Here is a 19,545-nt window from a genome sequence, read left to right on the forward strand (position 1 = left end):
AGTCAGGAAGGCATATGGCATGCTTGTCTTCATCAGCAGGGGTATTGAGTATAAAAGCTGGGAAGTCATGCTGCAGATGTATAGAACCTTGGTTAGGCCACACTTGGAATACTGCATGCAATTCTGGTAGCCACATTACCAGAAGGATATGGAGGTGTTGGAGAGGGTGCAGAGGAAATTTACCAGGATGCTGCCTGGTCTGGAGGTTATGAGCTATGAGGAGAGGTTGGAGAAACTTGGATTGTTCTCACTAAAGCGACGGAGATTAAGGGCAACTTGATAGAAGTTTACAAAATTATAAGTGGCATGGACAGAATAGATAGTCAGAAGCTTTTTCCCAGGGTGGAAAAGTCAATTACTAGGGGACATAGATTTAAGGGGAGAGGAGAAAACTATAGAGGAGATGTGCAGGGCAAGTTTTTTATGCAGAGGGTAGTGAGTGTCTGGAAGTCGCTGCCAGAGGAGATGGTGGAAGCAGGTACGATAGTGGTGTTTAAGAGGCAGCTTGACAAATAAATGAATAGGATGGGAATGGAGGGATTCGGACCCTGGAAGTGCAAAATGTTTTAGTTGACGTGCAATATGATCGGCGCAGGCTTGGAGGGCCGATGGGCCTGTTCCTGTGCTATACTTTTCTTTGTTATTTGATAATTCAGTGCAGGACTGAAGGAACAAAAACAGAATTACCTAGAAAAACTCAGCAGGTCTGGCAGCATCGGCAGAGAAGAAAAGAGTTGACGTTTCGAGTCTTCATGACCCTTCGACAGAACTTGAGTTCGAGTCCAAGAAAGAGTTAAAATATAAGCTGGTTTAAGGTGTGTGTTGGGGGAGAGAGAGAGAGAAGTGGGGGGGGGTGGTGTGGTTGTAGGGACAAACAAGCAGTGATAGAAGCAGATCATCAAAAGATGTCAACAACAATAGAACAAAAGAACACATAGGTGTTAAAGTTGGTGATATTATCTAAACGAATGTGCTAATTAAGAATGGATGGTAGGCCACTCAAGGTATAGCTCTAGTGGGGGTGGGGAGTGCATAAAAGATTTTAAAATATTTAAAAATAATGGAAATAGGTGGGAAAAGAAAAATCTATGTAATTTATTGGAAAAAAAAGAGAAGGGGGAAACAGAAAGGAGGTGGGGATGGGGGAGGGAGCTCAAGACCTAAAGACTTTAGGTCTTGAGCTCCCTCCCCCATCCCCACCCGCTTTCTGTTTCCCCCTTCTCTTTTTTTTCCAATAAATTATATAGATTTTTCTTTTCCCACCTATTTCCATTATTTTTAAATATTTTAAAATCTTTTATGCACTCCCCACCCCCACTAGAGCTATACCTTGAGTGCCCTACCATCCATTCTTAATTAGCACATTCGTTTAGATAATATCACCAACTTTAACACCTATGTGTTCTTTTGTTCTATTGTTGTTGACATCTTTTGATGATCTGCTTCTATCACTGCTTGTTTGTCCCTACAACCACACCACCACCCACCCCCACTTCTCTCTCTCTCTCCGCCCCCTCCCACACACCTTAAACCAGCTTATATTTCAACTCTTTCTTGGACTCGAACTCAAGTTCTGTCGAAGGGTCATGAAGACTTGAAACGTCAACTCTTTTCTTCTCCGCCAATGCTGCCAGACCTGCTGAGTTTTTCCAGGTAATTCTGTTTTTGTTTTGGATTTCCAGCATCCGCAGTTTTTTTGTTTTTATCAGGACTGAAGGAATGCTGTACTATCAGAGGTGGCCTCCTTTGCATGATACATTAAATCAAGTCTGTCCGTTCAGGTGGATGTAAAAGATTTAATTGCACTATTTCAAAGGAGGACAATAAATTTCTTCCCAGTGCCCTAGAAAGTATTTATCCTTCAACCAAATTAAAACAGGTTATTCCCTTGAATATATGATTAAGGGGTGATCTAATTGAGACAATTAAGATGATCAAAGAAGCTCATAGGGTAGATAGACAGAAATTATTCCCTCTGGGTTGGGAGGCCAGAACAAGGGGTCTTAAAATTAGCACTAGGCCAGTCAGTGGTGACGTAAGAAAATACTTCTTCACAGAAGGGGTAGTGGAAATCTGGAACTCTCTCCCTCAAAAAGCTACTGAGGTTACGTCAATTGAAAATTTTAAAACTGAGGTTGATAGATTTGTGTTAGGCAAGGGTATTAAGGATTACAGAACAAAGGGTAGATGAAATTAAGAAAGAGAACAGCTGTGACCTAACTAAGCAGCAAAACAGTCTTATGGGCTGAATGGGCTACTCCTCTTCCTATGAATCTGATTTGATCATTAGCACTTTACTGTTCTTGGAACCTTACTGTGAAGAAATTGGCTGCAATGTTTCCTACATTGCAACAAGAAAACATGTACAAGGCCATAGGAAAAAGAAGGGGAATGAAACTAATAGGATGACTATCTTAAATAGTTGGTATGGGCATGATGGGTCGCATGACCATCTTCTGTTCTGTGAGATAATTGATTCAATGGTTAGAACTTAATTCAGGATGTGCAGGTCCCACCGGTGCAACTGGAAGTGGCAGCATTTCTGCGCAACAATGCACAAATTTAAAGTTCAGGTAGCAGTCACGTAGAACTCAACCAATCAAAGAAGTGCCTGAAACAAAAACAGAAAATGCTAGAAAAACTCAGGAGGTCTAGCAGCATCTGTGGAGAGAGAAACGGAGTTAACTTTCGAGTCCATATGGCCCTTCTTCAGCGCTGAAGAGAAGTGGAAATGTGAAGAAATTTATACTGGTTAAGTGGGGAGGGGCAGGTGGAGCTGTATAGAAGGCCAGCGATAGGTGGGGACAGTGGAAGGATTGACAAAGATGTCATTAACTGAAGGACAAAGGGAGTGATGATGGTAGTGGTTAGTGCTAAGAAAGATGCTAATAGTGGCAAAAAGGTAAGAAAGCAGAATGTGATTTAAGCAGAACAAGGGTAGCATTGTGTGAAAGAACAACATGGAACAAGTAACAGTTGGCTCTGTGGGGGATGGGCTGAGGGGAGCAGGCGGTGGTGGGGCAAAAAAGGACAGGAAATGGGATAAAAAAAAGGGAATAAAACCACGGATAAATGAATTAAAATAAGTGGATAAAAAATAAAAATGAATGTAGAAAAAAGGGGATTTAAAAGAGAGGTCAGGATGGAGGAAAGAGTTCATGGTCCGAAGTTGTTGAACTCAAGGTTAAGTCCAGAAGGCTGTAAGGTTCCTAATAGGAAGCTGAGGTGCTGTTCCTCCAGTTTGCATTGGGCTTCACTGGAACATTGCAGCAGGCCAAGGATGGACATGTGGGCATGAGAGCAGGATGGTGCGTTGAAATGGCGGGTGACCGGAAGGTCTGGGTCATGCTTGCGGACAGACCGGAGGTGTTCCGCAAAGCGGTCACTCAGTCTGCGTCTGGTGTCCCTGATGTAGAGGAGACTACATTGGGAGCAGTGGATGCAGTAGACCAAACTGAAGGAGGTGCAAGTGAAGCGCTGCTTCACCCGAAAGGAGTGTTTCACTTGGACAGTGAAGAAGGAGGAGGTAAAGGGGCAGGTATTGCACCTTTTGCGAATACATGGGAAGGTGCCCTGGGAAGGGGATGAGGTGTTGGGGACGATGGAGGAGTGTTCCTTCTCAGTTCCTTTGCCTCTGTCGCATCTGTTCCAATGATGCCACTTTCCAAAATGGCGCTTCTAGCTTGTCTTTCTTCTTCTTTAACCAGGGTTCCCCCCAACTGTGGTTGACAGGGCCCTCAGCTGTGTCCGATCCATCTCCCGAGCCTCTGCCCTCACACCTTCCCCACCCTGCCAGAATCATGATACGGTCTCCCTTGTCCTCACTTTTCACCCCACCAGCCTCCACAATCACAGAATCACAGAATCACACAGTGCGGAAGAGGCCCTTCAGCCCATTGAGTCTGCACCGACACATGAGAAACACCTGACCTACCTACCTAATCCCATTTACCAGCACTTGGCCCATAGCCTTGAATGTTATGACGTGCCAAGTGCAATCAAAGGATCATCGTCCGCCGTTTCCGCCAACTCCAGCATGATGCCACCGCCAAATAAATCTTCCCCTCACCCCGCCCCATCAGAATTCCATAGGGACCATTACCTACAGGGCACCCTGGTCCACTCCTCCCTCACCTGGATGCCCAAATAGATGTTATAGCCATGGGAGCCCGTCTAGGTAAAGCGTTCATTTTCGTCAGTTTCCACAAGAAACACAATTTTGATAGAATGAGCCCCGACCTCCTACCCCAGCCATTTTCCCATTTGCGATCTTTGAATCTGCAGCGGCCTGTAAGTATTTCCTTGCACACCTAAATATGTTCCATCACACACTGAAATTTACTTTTGAGATGGAACAGTTTCCTAGATGTTGAGAAATCTGCTAAGGGGTTCTTCACTACTGTCTACCACAAGCCTACCTGCCCCAGTCAATATACATGTTGGGATTCCTATAGCTCCACACGCTATAAGTATGGCCTTAAGCAATCTTGTAAATAGGGCCCTTATTCATTTGCTCACCTTGCAAGCCTGACACAGAAATAGAGCACATCAAAGCTAACCTGTAGGACAATGTCTATCCTAATCAGATCATTTACTGCATATTGCACAAACTCACCAATGAGACAAATGCCGCTACTTTTAGACATGAAAAATGCCTGGCCTGCCTCAAATTACCCTGGAAAAGCAAAGTATCTCAAAAATTTAAACAACAAGTTAAGGAAGCCGTTTCATGCTGCCTCCTATGCAGTGGCTAGGCAAGTGGCATTGTTCACTAACAGGATGCTGCCATCAGTTCAAAAAGACATTCAGTCTACCATACAACTGAGCAACGTGATGTATGAATTTCAATGCCACTGCAATGCCAGGTACGTAGGCCATATGTCACAATGTTTGCTGATGGTAATAGCTACACTAACAATCCAATTAAGATAATCCATCGAGCTCGTAACATGGCTCATTTACAAAAACAGAATTACCTGGAAAAACTCAGCAGGTCTGGCAGCATCGGCGGAGAAGAAAAGAGTTGACGTTTCAAGTCCTCATGACCCTTCAACATAACTGAGCGGATATTAGGAGAGGGGTGAAATATAAGCTGGTTTAAGGTTGGTGGGGGGGGTGTGGGGGGAGAGAAGTGGGTGGGGGGGTGGTGTGGTTGTAGGGACAAGCAAGCAGTGATAGGAGCAGATAATCAAAAGATGTCAGAGACAAAGGAAGAAAGAGGTGTTGAAGGTGGTGATATTATCTAAACGAATGTGCTAATTAAGAATGGATGGCAGGGCACTCAAGGTATAGCTCTAGTGGGGGTGGGGTGGAAGGACTAGCTCAGCATATAAGAGCATGTGTCTCGAAGTCACCGCGCATCATTCAGATCCTCAGTTCAGCAGGCACGCACAGGAGTCGGCTGCGCACCCACTGAACTGTCAAAGGCCTATTAAGGCCATTTAAGTATCAATTGAAATAATTAACTGAGCTGCCCGTCCAACCTTAAGGTTAGCGGGCAGGCCAAGAGCCCAGGCGGCCGTTGCATTTATCATGAAACCTCATCCACGAGCAGGATGAGGTTTCATGAAGGTTTTTAAAGTTTAATAAAAATTTTAATAAAATTCATTGACATGTCCCAGCTCATGTGACACTGTCTTAAAATTTTTTTTTCTTTATTACAATTTAAAAAAATCAAACTCATCTCCCAGAAGCAGCTCTATGCCTCAGGGAGATTTCTGCGCTTCCGGGTGCGTGTCACGCTTGGCGGGCCTTAATTGGCCTGTCCATGTAAAATGGCGGCACACAGCCATTACAAACCTACCGACTCCCACAGCTACCTCGACTATAGCTCCTCACACCCCGCTTCCTGTAAGGATTCCATCCCATTCTCTCAGTTCCTTCGTCTCCGTCGCATCTGTTCCGATGATGCTACCTTCAGAAACAGTTCCTCTGACATGTCCTCCTTCTTCCTTAACCGAGGTTTTCCATCCACGGTCGTTGACAGGGCCCTCAACCGTGTCTGGCCCATCTCCCGCGCATCCGCCCTCACACCTTCTCCTCCCTCCCAGAAACATGATAGGGTCCCCCTTGTCCTCACTTATCACCCCACCAGCCTCCGCATTCAAAGGATCATCCTCTGCCATTTCCGCCAGCTCCAGCATGATGCCACCACCAAACACATCTTCCCTTCACCCCCCCCATCGGCATTCCGTAGGGATCGTTCCCTCCGGGACACCCTAGTCCACTCCTCCATCACCCCCTACTCCTCAACCCCCTCCTATGGCACCACCCCATGCCCACGCAAAAGATGCAACACCTGCCCCTTCACTTCCTCTCTCCTCACCGTCCAAGGGCCCAAACACTCCTTTCAAGTGAAGCAGCATTTCACTTGCATTTCCCCCAACTTAGTCTACTGCATTCGTTGCTCCCAATGTGGTCTCCTCTACATTGGAGAGACCAAACGTAAACTGGGCGACCGCTTTGCAGAACACCTGCGGTCTGTCCGCAAGAATGACACAAACCTCCCTGTCGCTTGCCATTTTAACACTCCACCCTGCTCTCTTGCCCACATGTCTGTCCTTGGCTTGCTGCATTGTTCCAGTGAAGCCCAACGCAAACTGGAGGAACAACACCTCATCTTCTGACTAGGCACTTTACAGCCTTCTGGACTGAATATTGAATTCAACAACTTTAGGTCTTGAGCTCCCTCCTCCATCCCCACCCCCTTTCTGTTTCCCCCTTCCTTTTGTTTTTTCCAATAAATTATATAGATTTTTCTTTTCCCACCTATTTCCATTATTTTTAAATATTTTTAAATCTTTTACGCTCCCCCCACCCCCACTAGAGCTATATCTTGAGTGCCCTACCATCCATTCTTAATTAGCACATTCGTTTAGATAATATCACCAACTTTAACACCTATGTGTTCTTTTGTTCTGTTGTCTGTGACATCTTTTGATGATCTGCTTCTATCACTGCTTGTTTGTCCCTACAACCACACCACCCCCCTCCACTTCTCTCCACCCACCCAAACCCCCCCCCCCCACAACACACACACCTTAGACCAGCTTATATTTCACCCCTTTCCTGGATTCACTCAAGTTCTGTCGAAGGGTCATGAGGACTCAAAACGTCAACTCTTTTCTTCTCTGCCGATGCCGCCAGACCTGTTGAGTTTTTCCAGGTAATTCTGTTTTTGTTTTGGATTTCCAGCATCCACAGTTTTTTTTTTGTTTTTATCTAATGGCAATCTCAGTCCTGTCAACCCTGCTGAGTTCCCCTTACTAACATCTGGGGGCTAAGACTAGTCAAGCAACACTGGAAAATGGAATCATTACTGACAAATATTGTTCCAGACACCAATATCAACAGCAGAGGTGGCGGCACAGGGGTATACAGTCAGGAGAGAGTTGCCCTGGGAGTCCTCAGCATTGACTCCAGAAACTATGAAGTCTCATGGTATCAGGCTAAACATGGGTAAGGAAACCATGTATCACCCTTCCTCAGCTGGTGAATCAGTGCTCCTTCATGTTGAACACCATTTGGAGGAAGCACTGAGGTTGGCAAGGGCGCAGAATGTACCCTGGGTGGGGGACTTCATTGTCCATCAGCAAAAGTGATATGGTAGCACCACTACTGACCGAGCTGGCCAAGTCCTAAATGACATAGCTGCTAGACTGGGTCTGCAGCAGATGGTGAGGGGAAAAACATTCTTCACCTCACCCTCACCAAACTGCCTGCCACAGATGCATCTGTCCATGGCTGTATTGGTAGGAGTGAACACCATACAGTTGTTGCAGAGATAAAGTCCCAGCTTGACATTGAGGATACCCTCCATCGTGTTGTGTGGCACTACCACTGTGAGAATCTGCATCTGTGATGCTGGGCACCTCTGCAGGAGGCCAAGATGGATCATCCATCACAGATCTAGCAACTCAAGACTGGGCATCCATGAGGTGCTGTGGGCCATCAGCAGCAGCAGAATTGTGCTCGAACACAATCTGTAACCTCATGACCCAGCACATACCCCACTCTACCATTACCATCAAGCCAGGAGATCAACCCTGGATCAATGAAGAATGCAGGAGGGCATGCCAGGAGCAACGCCAGGCATTTCCTAAAAATGAGGTGTCAACCTGGTGAAGCTGCAACACAGGATTACTTGCATGCCAAGCAGCATAAGCAGCAAGTGAGAGACAGAGCTAAGCGATCCCACAACCAACGGATCAAATCTAAGCTCTGCAGTCCTGCCACATCCAAGCGTGAAAGGGATGGACAATTAAACAACTCACTAGAGGAGGAGGCTCCACAAATATCCCCATCCTCAATGACGGGGGAGCCCAGCACATCAGTACAAAATGTAAGCATTTGCTACAATCTTCAGCCAGTACTGAATGGATGGTCCATCTCGGCCTCCTCCGGAGGTCCCCAGCAAAACAAAGTGCCAGTCTTGAGCCAATTCAATTCACTCCACGTGATATCAAGAAATGGCTGAAAGCACTGGATACTGCAAAGTTTATGGGCCCTGACAATATCCCAGCAATAGTACTGAAGACTTGTGCTCCCGAACTTGCCACGCTCTTAGCCAAGCAGTTCCAGTACAGCTACAACACTGGAATCTACCCAGCTAAATGAAAAATTGCCCAGGTATGTCCTGTACAAAAAAAGCAGGACAAATCCAACCCAGCCAATGACCACCCCATCAGTCTTCCCTCGACCATCAGTAAAGTATTCTCCATCATCAGTAAAGTGATGGAAGGGGTCATCAACAGTGCTATCAAGCGGCACTTGCTTTGCAATAACCTGCTCACTGATGTGCAGTTTGTGTTCCGCCAGGACCACTCAGCTCCTGACCTCATTGCAGCCTTGGTTCAAACATGGACAAAAGAGCTGAACTCCCGAGGTGAAGTGAGAGTGACTGCCCTTGACATCAAGGCCACTTTTGACCAAGTGTGGCATCAAGGAACCCTAGCAAAACTGGCATCAATGGAAATCAAGGGGAAAACTTTCCACTGGTTGGATTCATACCTAGCACAAAAGAAGATGGTTGCAGTTGTTGGAGGTCAGTCATCTCAGCTCCAGGACATCAGTGCAGGAGTTCCTCAGGCTAGTGTCCTTGGGCCAACCATCTTACAGCTGCTTCATCAATGACCTTCCTTTCATCATAAAGTCAGAATTGGGGATTTTTGCTGATGGTTGCACAATGTTCAGCACTATTCACGACTCAGATACTGTAGTAGTCCATGTCCATATGCAGCAAGATTTGGACAATATCCAGGCTTGGGCTGACAAGTGGCAAGTAACATTTGTGCCACACAAGTATCAGGCAATGGCCATCTCCAGGAAGAGAGAATCTAACCAATGCCCCTTGATTTTCAATGGCATTACAATCACTGAATTTCCCACTATCAAAATCCTGGGGATTACCATTGACCAGAAATTGAACTGGACTAGCCATATTAATACCGTGGCTACAAGAGCAGGTCAGAAGCTAGGAGTCCTGCGACGAGTAACCCACCTCCTGACTCCCCAAAGCCTGTCCACCATCTACAAGTCAGGAGTGTGACGGCATACTCCCCACTTGCCTGGATGAGTACAGCTCCCACAACACTCAAGAAGCTTGACAATGTCCAGGACAAAGCAGCCCACTTGATTGGCGCTATTCACTCCTTCCACCACCGACAAACAGTAGCAATCGTGTGTACCATCTACAAGATGCAATGCAAGGATTTGCCAAGGCTCCTTCGACAGCACCTTCCAAATCCACGACCACTACCATCTCGAAAGACAACGGCAGCAGATTGATGGGAACACCATCACCTGGAAGTTCCCCTCCAAATCACTCACCATCCTGACTTGGGAATATGTCGCCGCGTTCCTTCACTGTAGCTGGGTCAAAATCCTGGAACTCCCTTTCTAACAGCACTGAGGCTGTGCCTACACCACGTATACTGCAGCGGTTCAAGAAGGAAGCTCGCCACCAAATTCTCAAGGGCAATTATGGATGTGCAATACATGCTGTGCAGCCAGGGAAGCCCACATCCCGTGATGGGATAAAAAAAACAATAAGACCCCCTCCCTTACCACTTCCATCCCTCCCATCAATTCCATCCCATCCCTTAGGGTTCAGTCAAGATAGCATTGTTGTTGAGGTCCCCTTACCTTCTGTTATCTGCATTCTCTACAAATACCCCACTGCCCTACTGCTGCCACCATCGCAGCCACTAACTTTTTTTTATATTTCTTCTTTTAATGGTTTGTAGGTGTCACTGGCAAGACCAGCTTTTGTTGCCCATCTCTAAATGCCCTTGAACCAAATGGCATACAAGGCCATTTCAGAGGCAGTTAAGTCAATCATATTGCTGTGGATCGGGAGTCACATCAAGACAGCATTTGCCCTAGCAAAACTGGAATCAATGGGAATTGGGGGAAAACATGTGGCTGGTTTGGATTCATACCTAGCAAAAAGGAAGATGGTTGTGGTTGTTGGATGTCAATCATCTCAGTTCCAGGACATCACTGCAGGAGTTCCTCAGGGTAGTGTCCTTAGCCTAACCATCTTCAGCTGCTTCATTAATGACCTTCCTTCCATCACAAGGTCGGAAGTGGGGATGTTCCCTGATGATTGCACAGTGTTCAGCACCATTCGCAACTCCTCAGATACTGAAGCAGTCCACGTCCAAATGCAGCAAGATCTGGACAATATCCAGGCTTGGGCTGACAAGTGGCAAGAAACATTTGTATCACACAAGTGCCAGGCAATGACCATCACCAACAAGAGAGAATCTAATCATCACCACTTGACATTCAATGGTATTACCATGGCTGAATCCCCCACTATTAACATCCTAGGGATTATCATTGACCAGAAGCTGAACTAGACTAGCCATATAAATACTGTGGCTATAAGAGCAAGTCAGAGGCTAGGAATTCTGCGGAGAGTAACTCACCTCCTGACACTCCAAAACAAGGCAAAAGTCAGGGGTGTGATGGAGTACTCTCCACTTGCCTGAATGAGTGCAGTTCCCATAACAGTCAAGAAGCTTGACACCATACGGAACAAAGCAGCCCGCTTGATTGGCACCCCATCCACAAACATTCATTCTCTCCAGCAGGGACGCACAGTGGCAGCGGTGTGTTCCATCTACAAGATGCACTGCAGGGACTCACCAAGGCCCCTTAGACACATGAGAACACCACCAGCTGGAAGTTCCCCTCCAAGCCACTTACCATCCTGACTTGGAAATATATCACCGTCTTTCACTGTCGCTGGGTGAAAACCCTGGAACTCTCGCCCTAACAGCACTCTGGGTTTACCAACACCACAGGGACTTCATCAGTTTGAGGGGGCAACTCACCACCACTTTCTCAAGGGCAATTAGGGATGAGCAATAAATGCTGGCCCAGCTAGTGATGTCCACATCCCACGACTGAATGAGTTTTTAAAAATGTAGGCTCAGTCTGCGTAAGGATGGCTGATTTCCTTTCCTAAATGGGCAACCGTGAACTAGATAGGTTTTTATGACAATCGATTATAGTTTCGTGGTCACCATTATTGACAGTAACTTTATATTCCAGGTTTATTAATTGAGTCTAAATTCTGCCAGCTGCCATGGGGAGATCTGAACCTGTTCTTTGAATCCAGAGCATTAATCTGGGCCTCTGGATTACCAGCCCAGTGACATAATCACTATGGCACTGTCTCCATTGGTAGCCACATGTACGTCACACACTCTGCACATGCCTGCATGTGAGCATGGCACTGCCCACCAAATAATCCCACCAACAGGTGTGTCCCATAAACTTAACTGGTCAATTAAAACAGTGAGGACGTACAAAAACTGAGTGTTATTATTATAGAGAAGGAATAATTTCCTTGTACCGTAGACATTGCAAAAGATAAAACTTTAAAGGCTTGTAATAACGAAGATCATCATTCAGGAATAGAAAATATAGGAAGCAAAGGTACAACCCCAGCGTCGTCCACAAATCGGTCGAATCATCTATGGATCAAAAAACACCCAATAAACTTGAACTCAGCAAGAACTATAAGGGAGATAGGAAGCAAAGCTCTTTAGGAACTTTATTGTTCTCTATGAAGTTTTAAGATGAATGTTTTGGAACAATGGTAAATGAAGTTATTTGTCAGACATGTTACCATCTCAAACTTTTTGAATCCATTATGAGAAAGGGTCAGGAAGGAAATATCGAAACCTATTTTGCAGATTCTTAAATGAAATACCTTACTTTGATCACCTCGTAATAACTCCTTCTCTGGCTCGCTGTCCTCTTTTGTCCATTTATACCTTGGGATGTTTTCCTATGTTGCAGTTGTTAAGTAAAGGCTAGCTGTTGTTGAAAACGGACGGCATTTCACCGATTTCCAGCCAAAACTGCAACAGGAGCCCACTAGAATGGCTAGAAAGTTAATCTGAACCCTGCCAGCACAAAGATCCTGGGATCGTCCTGTCAGGTAGAGTCTTACACATGCTCATACAAGGACAGGCAGTGGGGTAGGTATGGGGGAGGGGTTGGGAAGTGGGTAGGTGTGGGGGAGGGATTGGGAAGAGGGCAGGTGTGGGGGAGGGTGATGGGGAGTGGGTAGGTGTGGGGGAGGGTAATGGGAACTGGGTAGGTGTGGGGGAGGGTGATGGGAAGTGGGTAGGTGTGGAGGAGGGTGATGGGAAGTGGGCAGGTGTGGGGGAGGGATTGGGAAGTGGGTAGGTGTGGGGGAGGGTGGTGGGAAGTGGGTAGGTGTGGGGGAGGGGTTGGGAAGTGGGTAGGTGTGGGGGAGGGATTGGGAAGTGGGTGGGTGTGGGGGAGGGTGGTGGGAATGGGGTAGGTGCGGGGGAGGGGTTGGGAAGAGGGCAGGTGTGGGGGAGGGTGATGGGAAGGGGGTAGGTGTGGGGGAGGATGATGGGAAGTGGGTAGGTGTGGGGGAGGGATTGGGAAGAGGGTAGGTGTGGGGAAGGGGTTGGGAAGGGGGTAGGTGTGGGGGAGGATGGTGGGAAGAGGGTAGGTGTGGGGGAAGGTGGTGGGAAATGGGTAGGTGTGGGGAAGGGGTTGGGAAGGGGGTAGGTGTGGTGGAGGGTAGTGGGAAGTGGGTAGGTGTGGGGGTGGGGCTGGGAAGACGGGAGGTGTGGGGGAGGGTGATGGGAAGTGGGTAGGTGTGGGGAAGGCAGTTGCGAAGAGGGTAGGTGTGGGGGAGGGGCTGGGAAGAAGGGAGGTGTTGGGGAGGGGCTGGGAAGAGGGGAGGTTGTGGGGGAGGGGCTGGGAAGAGGGGAGGTGTGGGGGAAGGTTTGGGAAGTGGGTAGGTGTGGGGGAAGGGTTGGGAAGTGGGTAAGTGTGGGGGAGGGGTTGGGAAGTGGGTAGGTGTTGGGGAGGGTTTGGAAAAGGGTAGGTGTGGGGAAGGGGTTGGGAAGTGGGTAGGTGTTGGGGAGGGGTTGGGAAGTGGGTAGGTGTTGGGGAGTGGTTGGGAAGTAGGTAGGTGTTGGGGAGGGGTTGGGAAGTGGGTAGGTGTGGGGGAGGGGCTGGGAAGTGGGTAGGTGTGGGGGAGGGTGATGGGAAGGGGGTAGGTGTGGGGGAGGGGTTAGGAAGTGGGTAGGTGTGGGGGAGGGGTTAGGAAGTGGGTAGGTGTGGGGGAGGGGTTAGGAAGTGGGTAGGTGTGGGGGAGGGGCTGGCAAGTGGGTAGGTGTGGGGGAGGGTGATGGGAAAAGGGTAGGTGTGGGGGAGGGGTTGGGAAGTGGGTAGGTGTTGGGGAGGGGCTGGGAAGAGGGTAGGTGTTGGGGAGGGGTTGGGAAGAGGGTAGGTGTTGGGGAGGGGTTGGGAAGTGGGTAGGTGTTGGGGAGGGGTTGGAAAAGGGTAGGTGTGGGGGAGGGGTTGGGAAGTGGGTAGGTGTTGGGGAGGGGTTGGAAAAGGGTAGGTGTGGGGGAGGGGTTGGGAAGTGGGTAGGTGTGGGGCAGGGGTTGGGAAGTGGGTAGGTGTTGGGGAGGGGTTGGGAAGAGGGTAGGTGTTGGGGAGGGGTTGGGAAGAGGGTAGGTGTTGGGGAGGGGTTGGGAAGAGGGTAGGTGTTGGGGAGGGGTTGGGAAGTGGGTAGGTGTTGGGGAGGGGTTGGAAAAGGGTAGGTGTGGGGCAGGGGTTGGGAAGTGGGTAGGTGTGGGGGAGGGGTTAGGAAGTGGGTAAGTGTTGGGGAGGGGTTGGGAAGTGGGTAGGTGTGGGGGAGGGGCTGGGAAGTGGGTGGGTGTGGGGGAGGGTGATGGGAAGGGGGTAGGTGTGGGGGAGGTGTTAGGAAGTGGGTAGGTGTGGGGGAGGGGTTAGGAAGTGGGTAGGTGTGGGGGAGGGGCTGGGAAGTGGGTAGGTGTGGGGGAGGGTGATGGGAAAAGGGTAGGTGTGGGGGAGGGGTTGGGAAGTGGGTAGGTGTTGGGGAGGGGCTGGGAAGAGGGTAGGTGTTGGGGAGGGGTTGGGAAGTGGGTAGGTGTTGGGGAGGGGTTGGGAAGTGAGTAGGTGTTGGGGAGGGGCTGGGAAGTGGGTAAGTGTGGGGGAGGGGTTGGGAAGTGGGTAGGTGTTGGGGAGGGGTTGGGAAGTGGGTAGGTGTGGGGGAGAGGTTGGGAAGTGGGTGGGTGTGGGGGAGGGGTTGGAAAAGGGTAGGTGTGGGGGAGGGGTTGGGAAGTGGGTAGGTGTTGGGGAGGGGTTGGAAAAGGGTAGGTGTGGGGGAGGGGTTGGGAAGTGGGTAGGTGTGGGGGAGGGGTTGGGAAGTGGGTAGGTGTGGGGGAGGGGTTGGGAAGTGGGTAGGTGTGGGGGAGGGGTTGGGAAGTGGGTAGGTGTTGGGGAGGGGTTGGGAAGTGGGTAGGTGTTGGGGAGGGGTTGGGAAGTGGGTAGGTGTGGGGGAGGGGCTGGGAAGTGGGTAGGTGTTGGGGAGGGGTTGGGAAGTGGGTAGGTGTGGGGGAGAGGTTGGGAAGTGGGTGGGTGTGGGGGAGGGGTTGGGAAGAGGGTAGGTGTTGGGGAGGGGTTGGGAAGTGGGTGAGTGTGGGGGAGGGTAATGGGAAGGGGATAGGTGTGGGGGAGGGGTTAGGAAGTGGGTAGGTGTTGGGGAGGGGTTGGGAAGTGGGTAGTTGTGGGTGAGGGGTTAGGAAGTGGGTAGGTGTGGGGGAGGGGTTAGGAAGTGGGTAGGTGTGGGTGAGGGGTTAGGAAGTGGGTAGGTGTGGGGGAGGGGTTAGGAAGTGGGTAGGTGTGGGTGAGGGGTTAGGAAGTGGGTAGGTGTTGGGGAGGGGTTGGGAAGTGGGTAGGTATGGGGGAGGGGCTGGGAAGTGGGTAGGTGTGGGGGAGGATGATGGGAAGGGGGTAGGTGTGGGGGAGGGCTTAGGAAGTGGGTAGTTGTGGGTGAGGGGTTGGGAAGTGGGTAGGTGTTGGGGAGGGGTTGGGAAGGGGGTAGGTGTGGGTGAGGGGTTGGGAAGGGGGTAGGTGTGGGGGAGGGGCTGGGAAGAGGGTAGGTGTGGGGGAGGGGTTGGGAAGAGGGTAGGTGTGGGTGAGGGGTTGGGAAGAGGGTAGGTGTGGGGGAGGGGCTGGGAAGTGGGTAGGTGTGGGGGAGGGGTTGGGAAGGGGGTAGGTGTGGGTGAGGGGTTGGGAAAAGGGTAGGTGTGGGGGAGGGGCTGGGAAGCGGGTAGGTGTGGGGGAGGGGCTGGGAAGCGGGTAGGTGTGGGGGAGGATGATGGGAAGCGGGTAGGTGTGGGGGAGGGTGGTGTGAATAGGTGGCTGGAACGCCCGAGCCACTGTCGAAAGTGGCGCGTGCCGCCCTCTAATAACCGTCGCTGCCTCGTGACTCAGGCGGCGCGCGCATTCCCGCCCAGCCAAAAAAAAAAAGAGGCGGGAAAATGGCTTGGTGCCGGTTGTCCCTTCCGGAGACGAGAGGCAAGGTGGTGAGAAGAGAGCGTTGGAGGATTTGTTTTTAAATCACAGGTGGTCAGGCGGGCAATTCTGAAGGAGATCTTTGTTTTTACTGTCAGAACCCGATTTTAAAAATATATATATATATCTATATATATTTAATCTCGGAAACATTCTTTACGTTTCACGTAAATTTTCGCTTACCTCAGAAGGTTGTTGTTGTTGTTGTTGTTGTTGCTGGTTGCAGATTTGGCCCTCCAGAAATGCTGTTCTGGTTAATATGCATGTGTTTGTTGTATCTTTGGGTGGGGGGGGGGGTTGGAAATCCAAAGATTTGTTTTTCCCCAAAAAGACCACGATTTCCAGCAGCTGGAGGTGACCAGAGCAGACAGGTAGTTTCAAAAAAAATAAAATCTGGTATTACGGCGACCGGTGACACCCGGGACGGCAGGAACCTTTCAACGATGATGGACGCGGGTGGTCACTTCACATCCGAGTTCGTCCGTAGGTGTGATAAACTGGGGCTCCTGTTCTTTAAAGTCTGTTTTGCATTAGCAAAGGAGCTTCTATCCCTCCTGGTCCATTGCGGCCCTCCCCGGTACAGATAACCTTCCCCCCGTGCAAAACGTACCACTCGCTGTGTGGCGTTGGCGCTGAGGCTCACAGGCCTCATTTGGGTTCCACGGACACGCTACCTTCTGCCCAGCCGGTGGCTCGTCTTTTGGGGTTGGCCGCAGCCGCCGGTTCTGGAAAGGGGGTGGGGTGGGAATCCAGTCTGAAGTCCCCCTTTTGACTGATCGCCCCGGTGCGCAAGGGCAGGCGAGGGTAAAAACGCCGGGGCAGAGGTGGGATCCTGCCCGCGATGGCCCCTCTGGTCGTCACAGGGCTGGCTGGCTGGCTGGCTGGCTGGCTGGCTGGCTGGGGGTCCGGTGTTTCAGATCCTCCGACGGACGGCCCGCTTTTGGAAGCGTTGGCTTTAAGGGTCCGAAGAACGGAACGCCGGGGCGAGGGAGCGAGGCAAAACCGCCACCTTTCGCTGGTTTGCCCTCAGCCGGCGCCCTGTGCCCATCCCGGCTCAGCGCTTTCGGAGGAACGGGGGAGAGGTTTGCTGGAGTGGGTGGTGCCGAGGATCTCAGGTCCGCCAAGAGACTCGAGAAGCTGAGTTGTCTACGCTAGATGGAGGAAGTTAAGGGGAAAGTTAATAGAAAACAAAAACAGAATTACCTGGAAAAACTCAGCAGGTCTGGCAGCATCGGCGGAGAAGAAAAGAGTTGACGTTTCGAGTCCTCATGACCCTGTGTTTAATTGAAAGTTAATAGAGGTGTTCCAAATTATGAAGGGTTTGGGATCGATTTAATAGCGAGAAGCCGCTTCCACCGGGGGAAGGATTTGTAACCGGAGGGCACAGATTTAAAAGTAATTGGGCAAAAGAAGATGAGAGAGGAAATGAGCGATTTTTTTTTTTTGACAGAAGTTGAGTTTTTGTGATCCGGAATGGAGTCTCTGAAAAGACAGAGGAATCACCTTCAGTATTAACTTTAGAAGGGTAATTGGATAAATTCTTAAAAAGACAAAACCTGCTGGGACAGGGCCAGAGTGGATCCAATTGGAAAGCTCTTTCGAAGAGTTGGAACAGTCACATTGGGCCAAATATCCTGTGTACAGTATTGGTCTCCTTATAAAGGAAGGATGAAAATGCATTAGAAGCAGTTCAGAGAAGGTTTACTAAACGAATACCTGGAATGGGCGGGTTGTCTTATGAGGAAAGATTGGTCAGGCCATGGGGATAATGGAGGAGGGTGAAGTTGAGGTAGAAGATCAGCCATCATCTTAATAAATGGAGGAGCAGGCTCGAGGGGCCTAATAGCTTACTCCTGCTCCCATTTCTTATGATCTTATCGGTTGGTCCATTAACTGATCTGAGCAATTTATTTTAATGGGAATTGACTCACAATGTATAACTACTAGTACAAAAGCACAACTCAGGCATGCAACAATCACATTCTCATGTGATCCGGACTGAATGTTAGTTTTCTACTTATAACCCTTCGGTCTCTCCAAATAAGCCCCCTGCTGAATTCAGATAATAGGATTGACGCAGCTATGAGAGTGAACAGTCGTTAGAATATTGAATTAACTTTTATTGTCTGAAGGATGTTCAGATACCCCGTCTAATTCACACCTCAATCCCTGCTGTTCTATGAATATAACAGCAAGCTTTAACTTAAAAACACATGTAAAAATGATTCGTAACTAGATAACGTAACAGTTTTACTTTTTCGTGCCTGACAACCAACAGTAATGGGTGGGTTAGGTGCTGCATGCTACTTTTGCTTTGACAAGTTAAAATGCTATCAAGATCCTTTTGACCTCCCAAAACCAAAATATTTACCTACTTGCTTTTGTACCTGGCATGTCCTTGTGAAAGCCATGGAAAAAAAATGACATAAGTTGTGATTGGAACTAGAGCAAGCACAAAGAAGGTGCAAGTGCAGCACTGTTATTTTAGGGCAGGGACCATCTCTTTCCCAGTGAGGACATCAAGTTGAAGTTCATATGCCTTTGCACTCAATAACTTCTTCCCTCCAACCTTCTATTCTGCCGCCTTACTCCTTACAAGTCTTTCTGGTACACTAAAGGCACAAAACTCATTGCCATAGTGGCATCTCCACTGTCTTGAGGCTCCACCATGGAAGCCTAGCACTATTTTACTGAAGCAAAATGCACCAGCAGCCACTTCCTGTAGGGCCCACCAGAAAAAAAGGATCGTGGGGGCATCCCCTTGGTGCCCTGAAATGCTATGAATGAGTGCTATCCTTACATTGCACAGGCCAACCAGCTAATGTGACACCAGGATACCAAATTTGGACAATGCAAGTTCAGGCAACTAGTTTATCAATCATTCATCAAACAACAAGCATTAATCTGAAAGGTGGTCCTGCGTTACTTAAAGGGTCAGGCACGCAAATTGCAGGCAAGGTAATTTTCATGAACTTCTGCTATCACAAAGCTTCTGGCATACCTTGGTTGTGTTGAGTTCCTGAATTTGCCTGAGAGTGTTGCTGCTTCCTTACAGAGATGGGAGAGGAGTAGATGACCTGTCTACACCACACCTGAAACAGGTCTGGAGGCTGCAGTTGTAGTACCTCTGGTCTTTAGTATGATAGGGAGATGGAGCAGTGGCTGTGGAGGGGAAAACTCTGCACAATGCCTTCTGCCAAGATGGAGCCAGATGCCTTCCTGCTCTTTGACAGTGGCAAGAAGCTGTTTGGAAGGCCAGCGAATATACCCAGCATCTCGGTGTGCATGCCCATCAATGCTCTGCTGCATGTCACCCCATCAAGGTGCTCATCTGAATTTTTTGCAGCAGAAATCATCGGTCACCTCACCCTCTAGTGAACTGGCATCATCCTCTTCCCTGGCTTGGCTGCAGCCCACCACTGCCCAGGTGACTCACTACATGCTGATCGCAACTCTATACTAGAGTTGCGTGCAGTGCCAGTATCTGAGCTGGTCACTGCAAGCGTCAGATCAAGTGACAGAGCCTCTTCATTACGCTGTGCTGTTGCTTTCTCTCTTCCTTCTTGGGCATCTATGGCTGGGAAGCAGCAGTTCTTAGTTTCTCCAGTTCACCCTGCACATCTGCACCCACTCCCTTCTGAGGGTGGTACATGAGAACCT

The 19,545-nt window shown here is 49.3% G+C and overlaps 1 protein-coding gene across 1 annotated transcript in view; it reads right to left on the reverse strand.

Moving 5' to 3' along the window:
* Positions 1-16,110, reverse strand: part of sema4f (sema domain, immunoglobulin domain (Ig), transmembrane domain (TM) and short cytoplasmic domain, (semaphorin) 4F) — a 262,102-nt gene extending 245,992 nt beyond the window's left edge. Inside the window, exon 1 of the mRNA XM_041197038.1 lies at positions 16,069-16,110. The gene's annotated coding sequence lies outside the window, so the exon portion shown is untranslated. The remainder of the gene's footprint in view (positions 1-16,068) is intronic.
* Positions 16,111-19,545: the final 3,435 nt, after the last annotated feature.

The sequence above is a fragment of the Carcharodon carcharias genome, chromosome 1, assembly GCF_017639515.1.
Source record: "Carcharodon carcharias isolate sCarCar2 chromosome 1, sCarCar2.pri, whole genome shotgun sequence".
In the NCBI taxonomy this organism is placed as follows: domain Eukaryota; kingdom Metazoa; phylum Chordata; class Chondrichthyes; order Lamniformes; family Lamnidae; genus Carcharodon; species Carcharodon carcharias.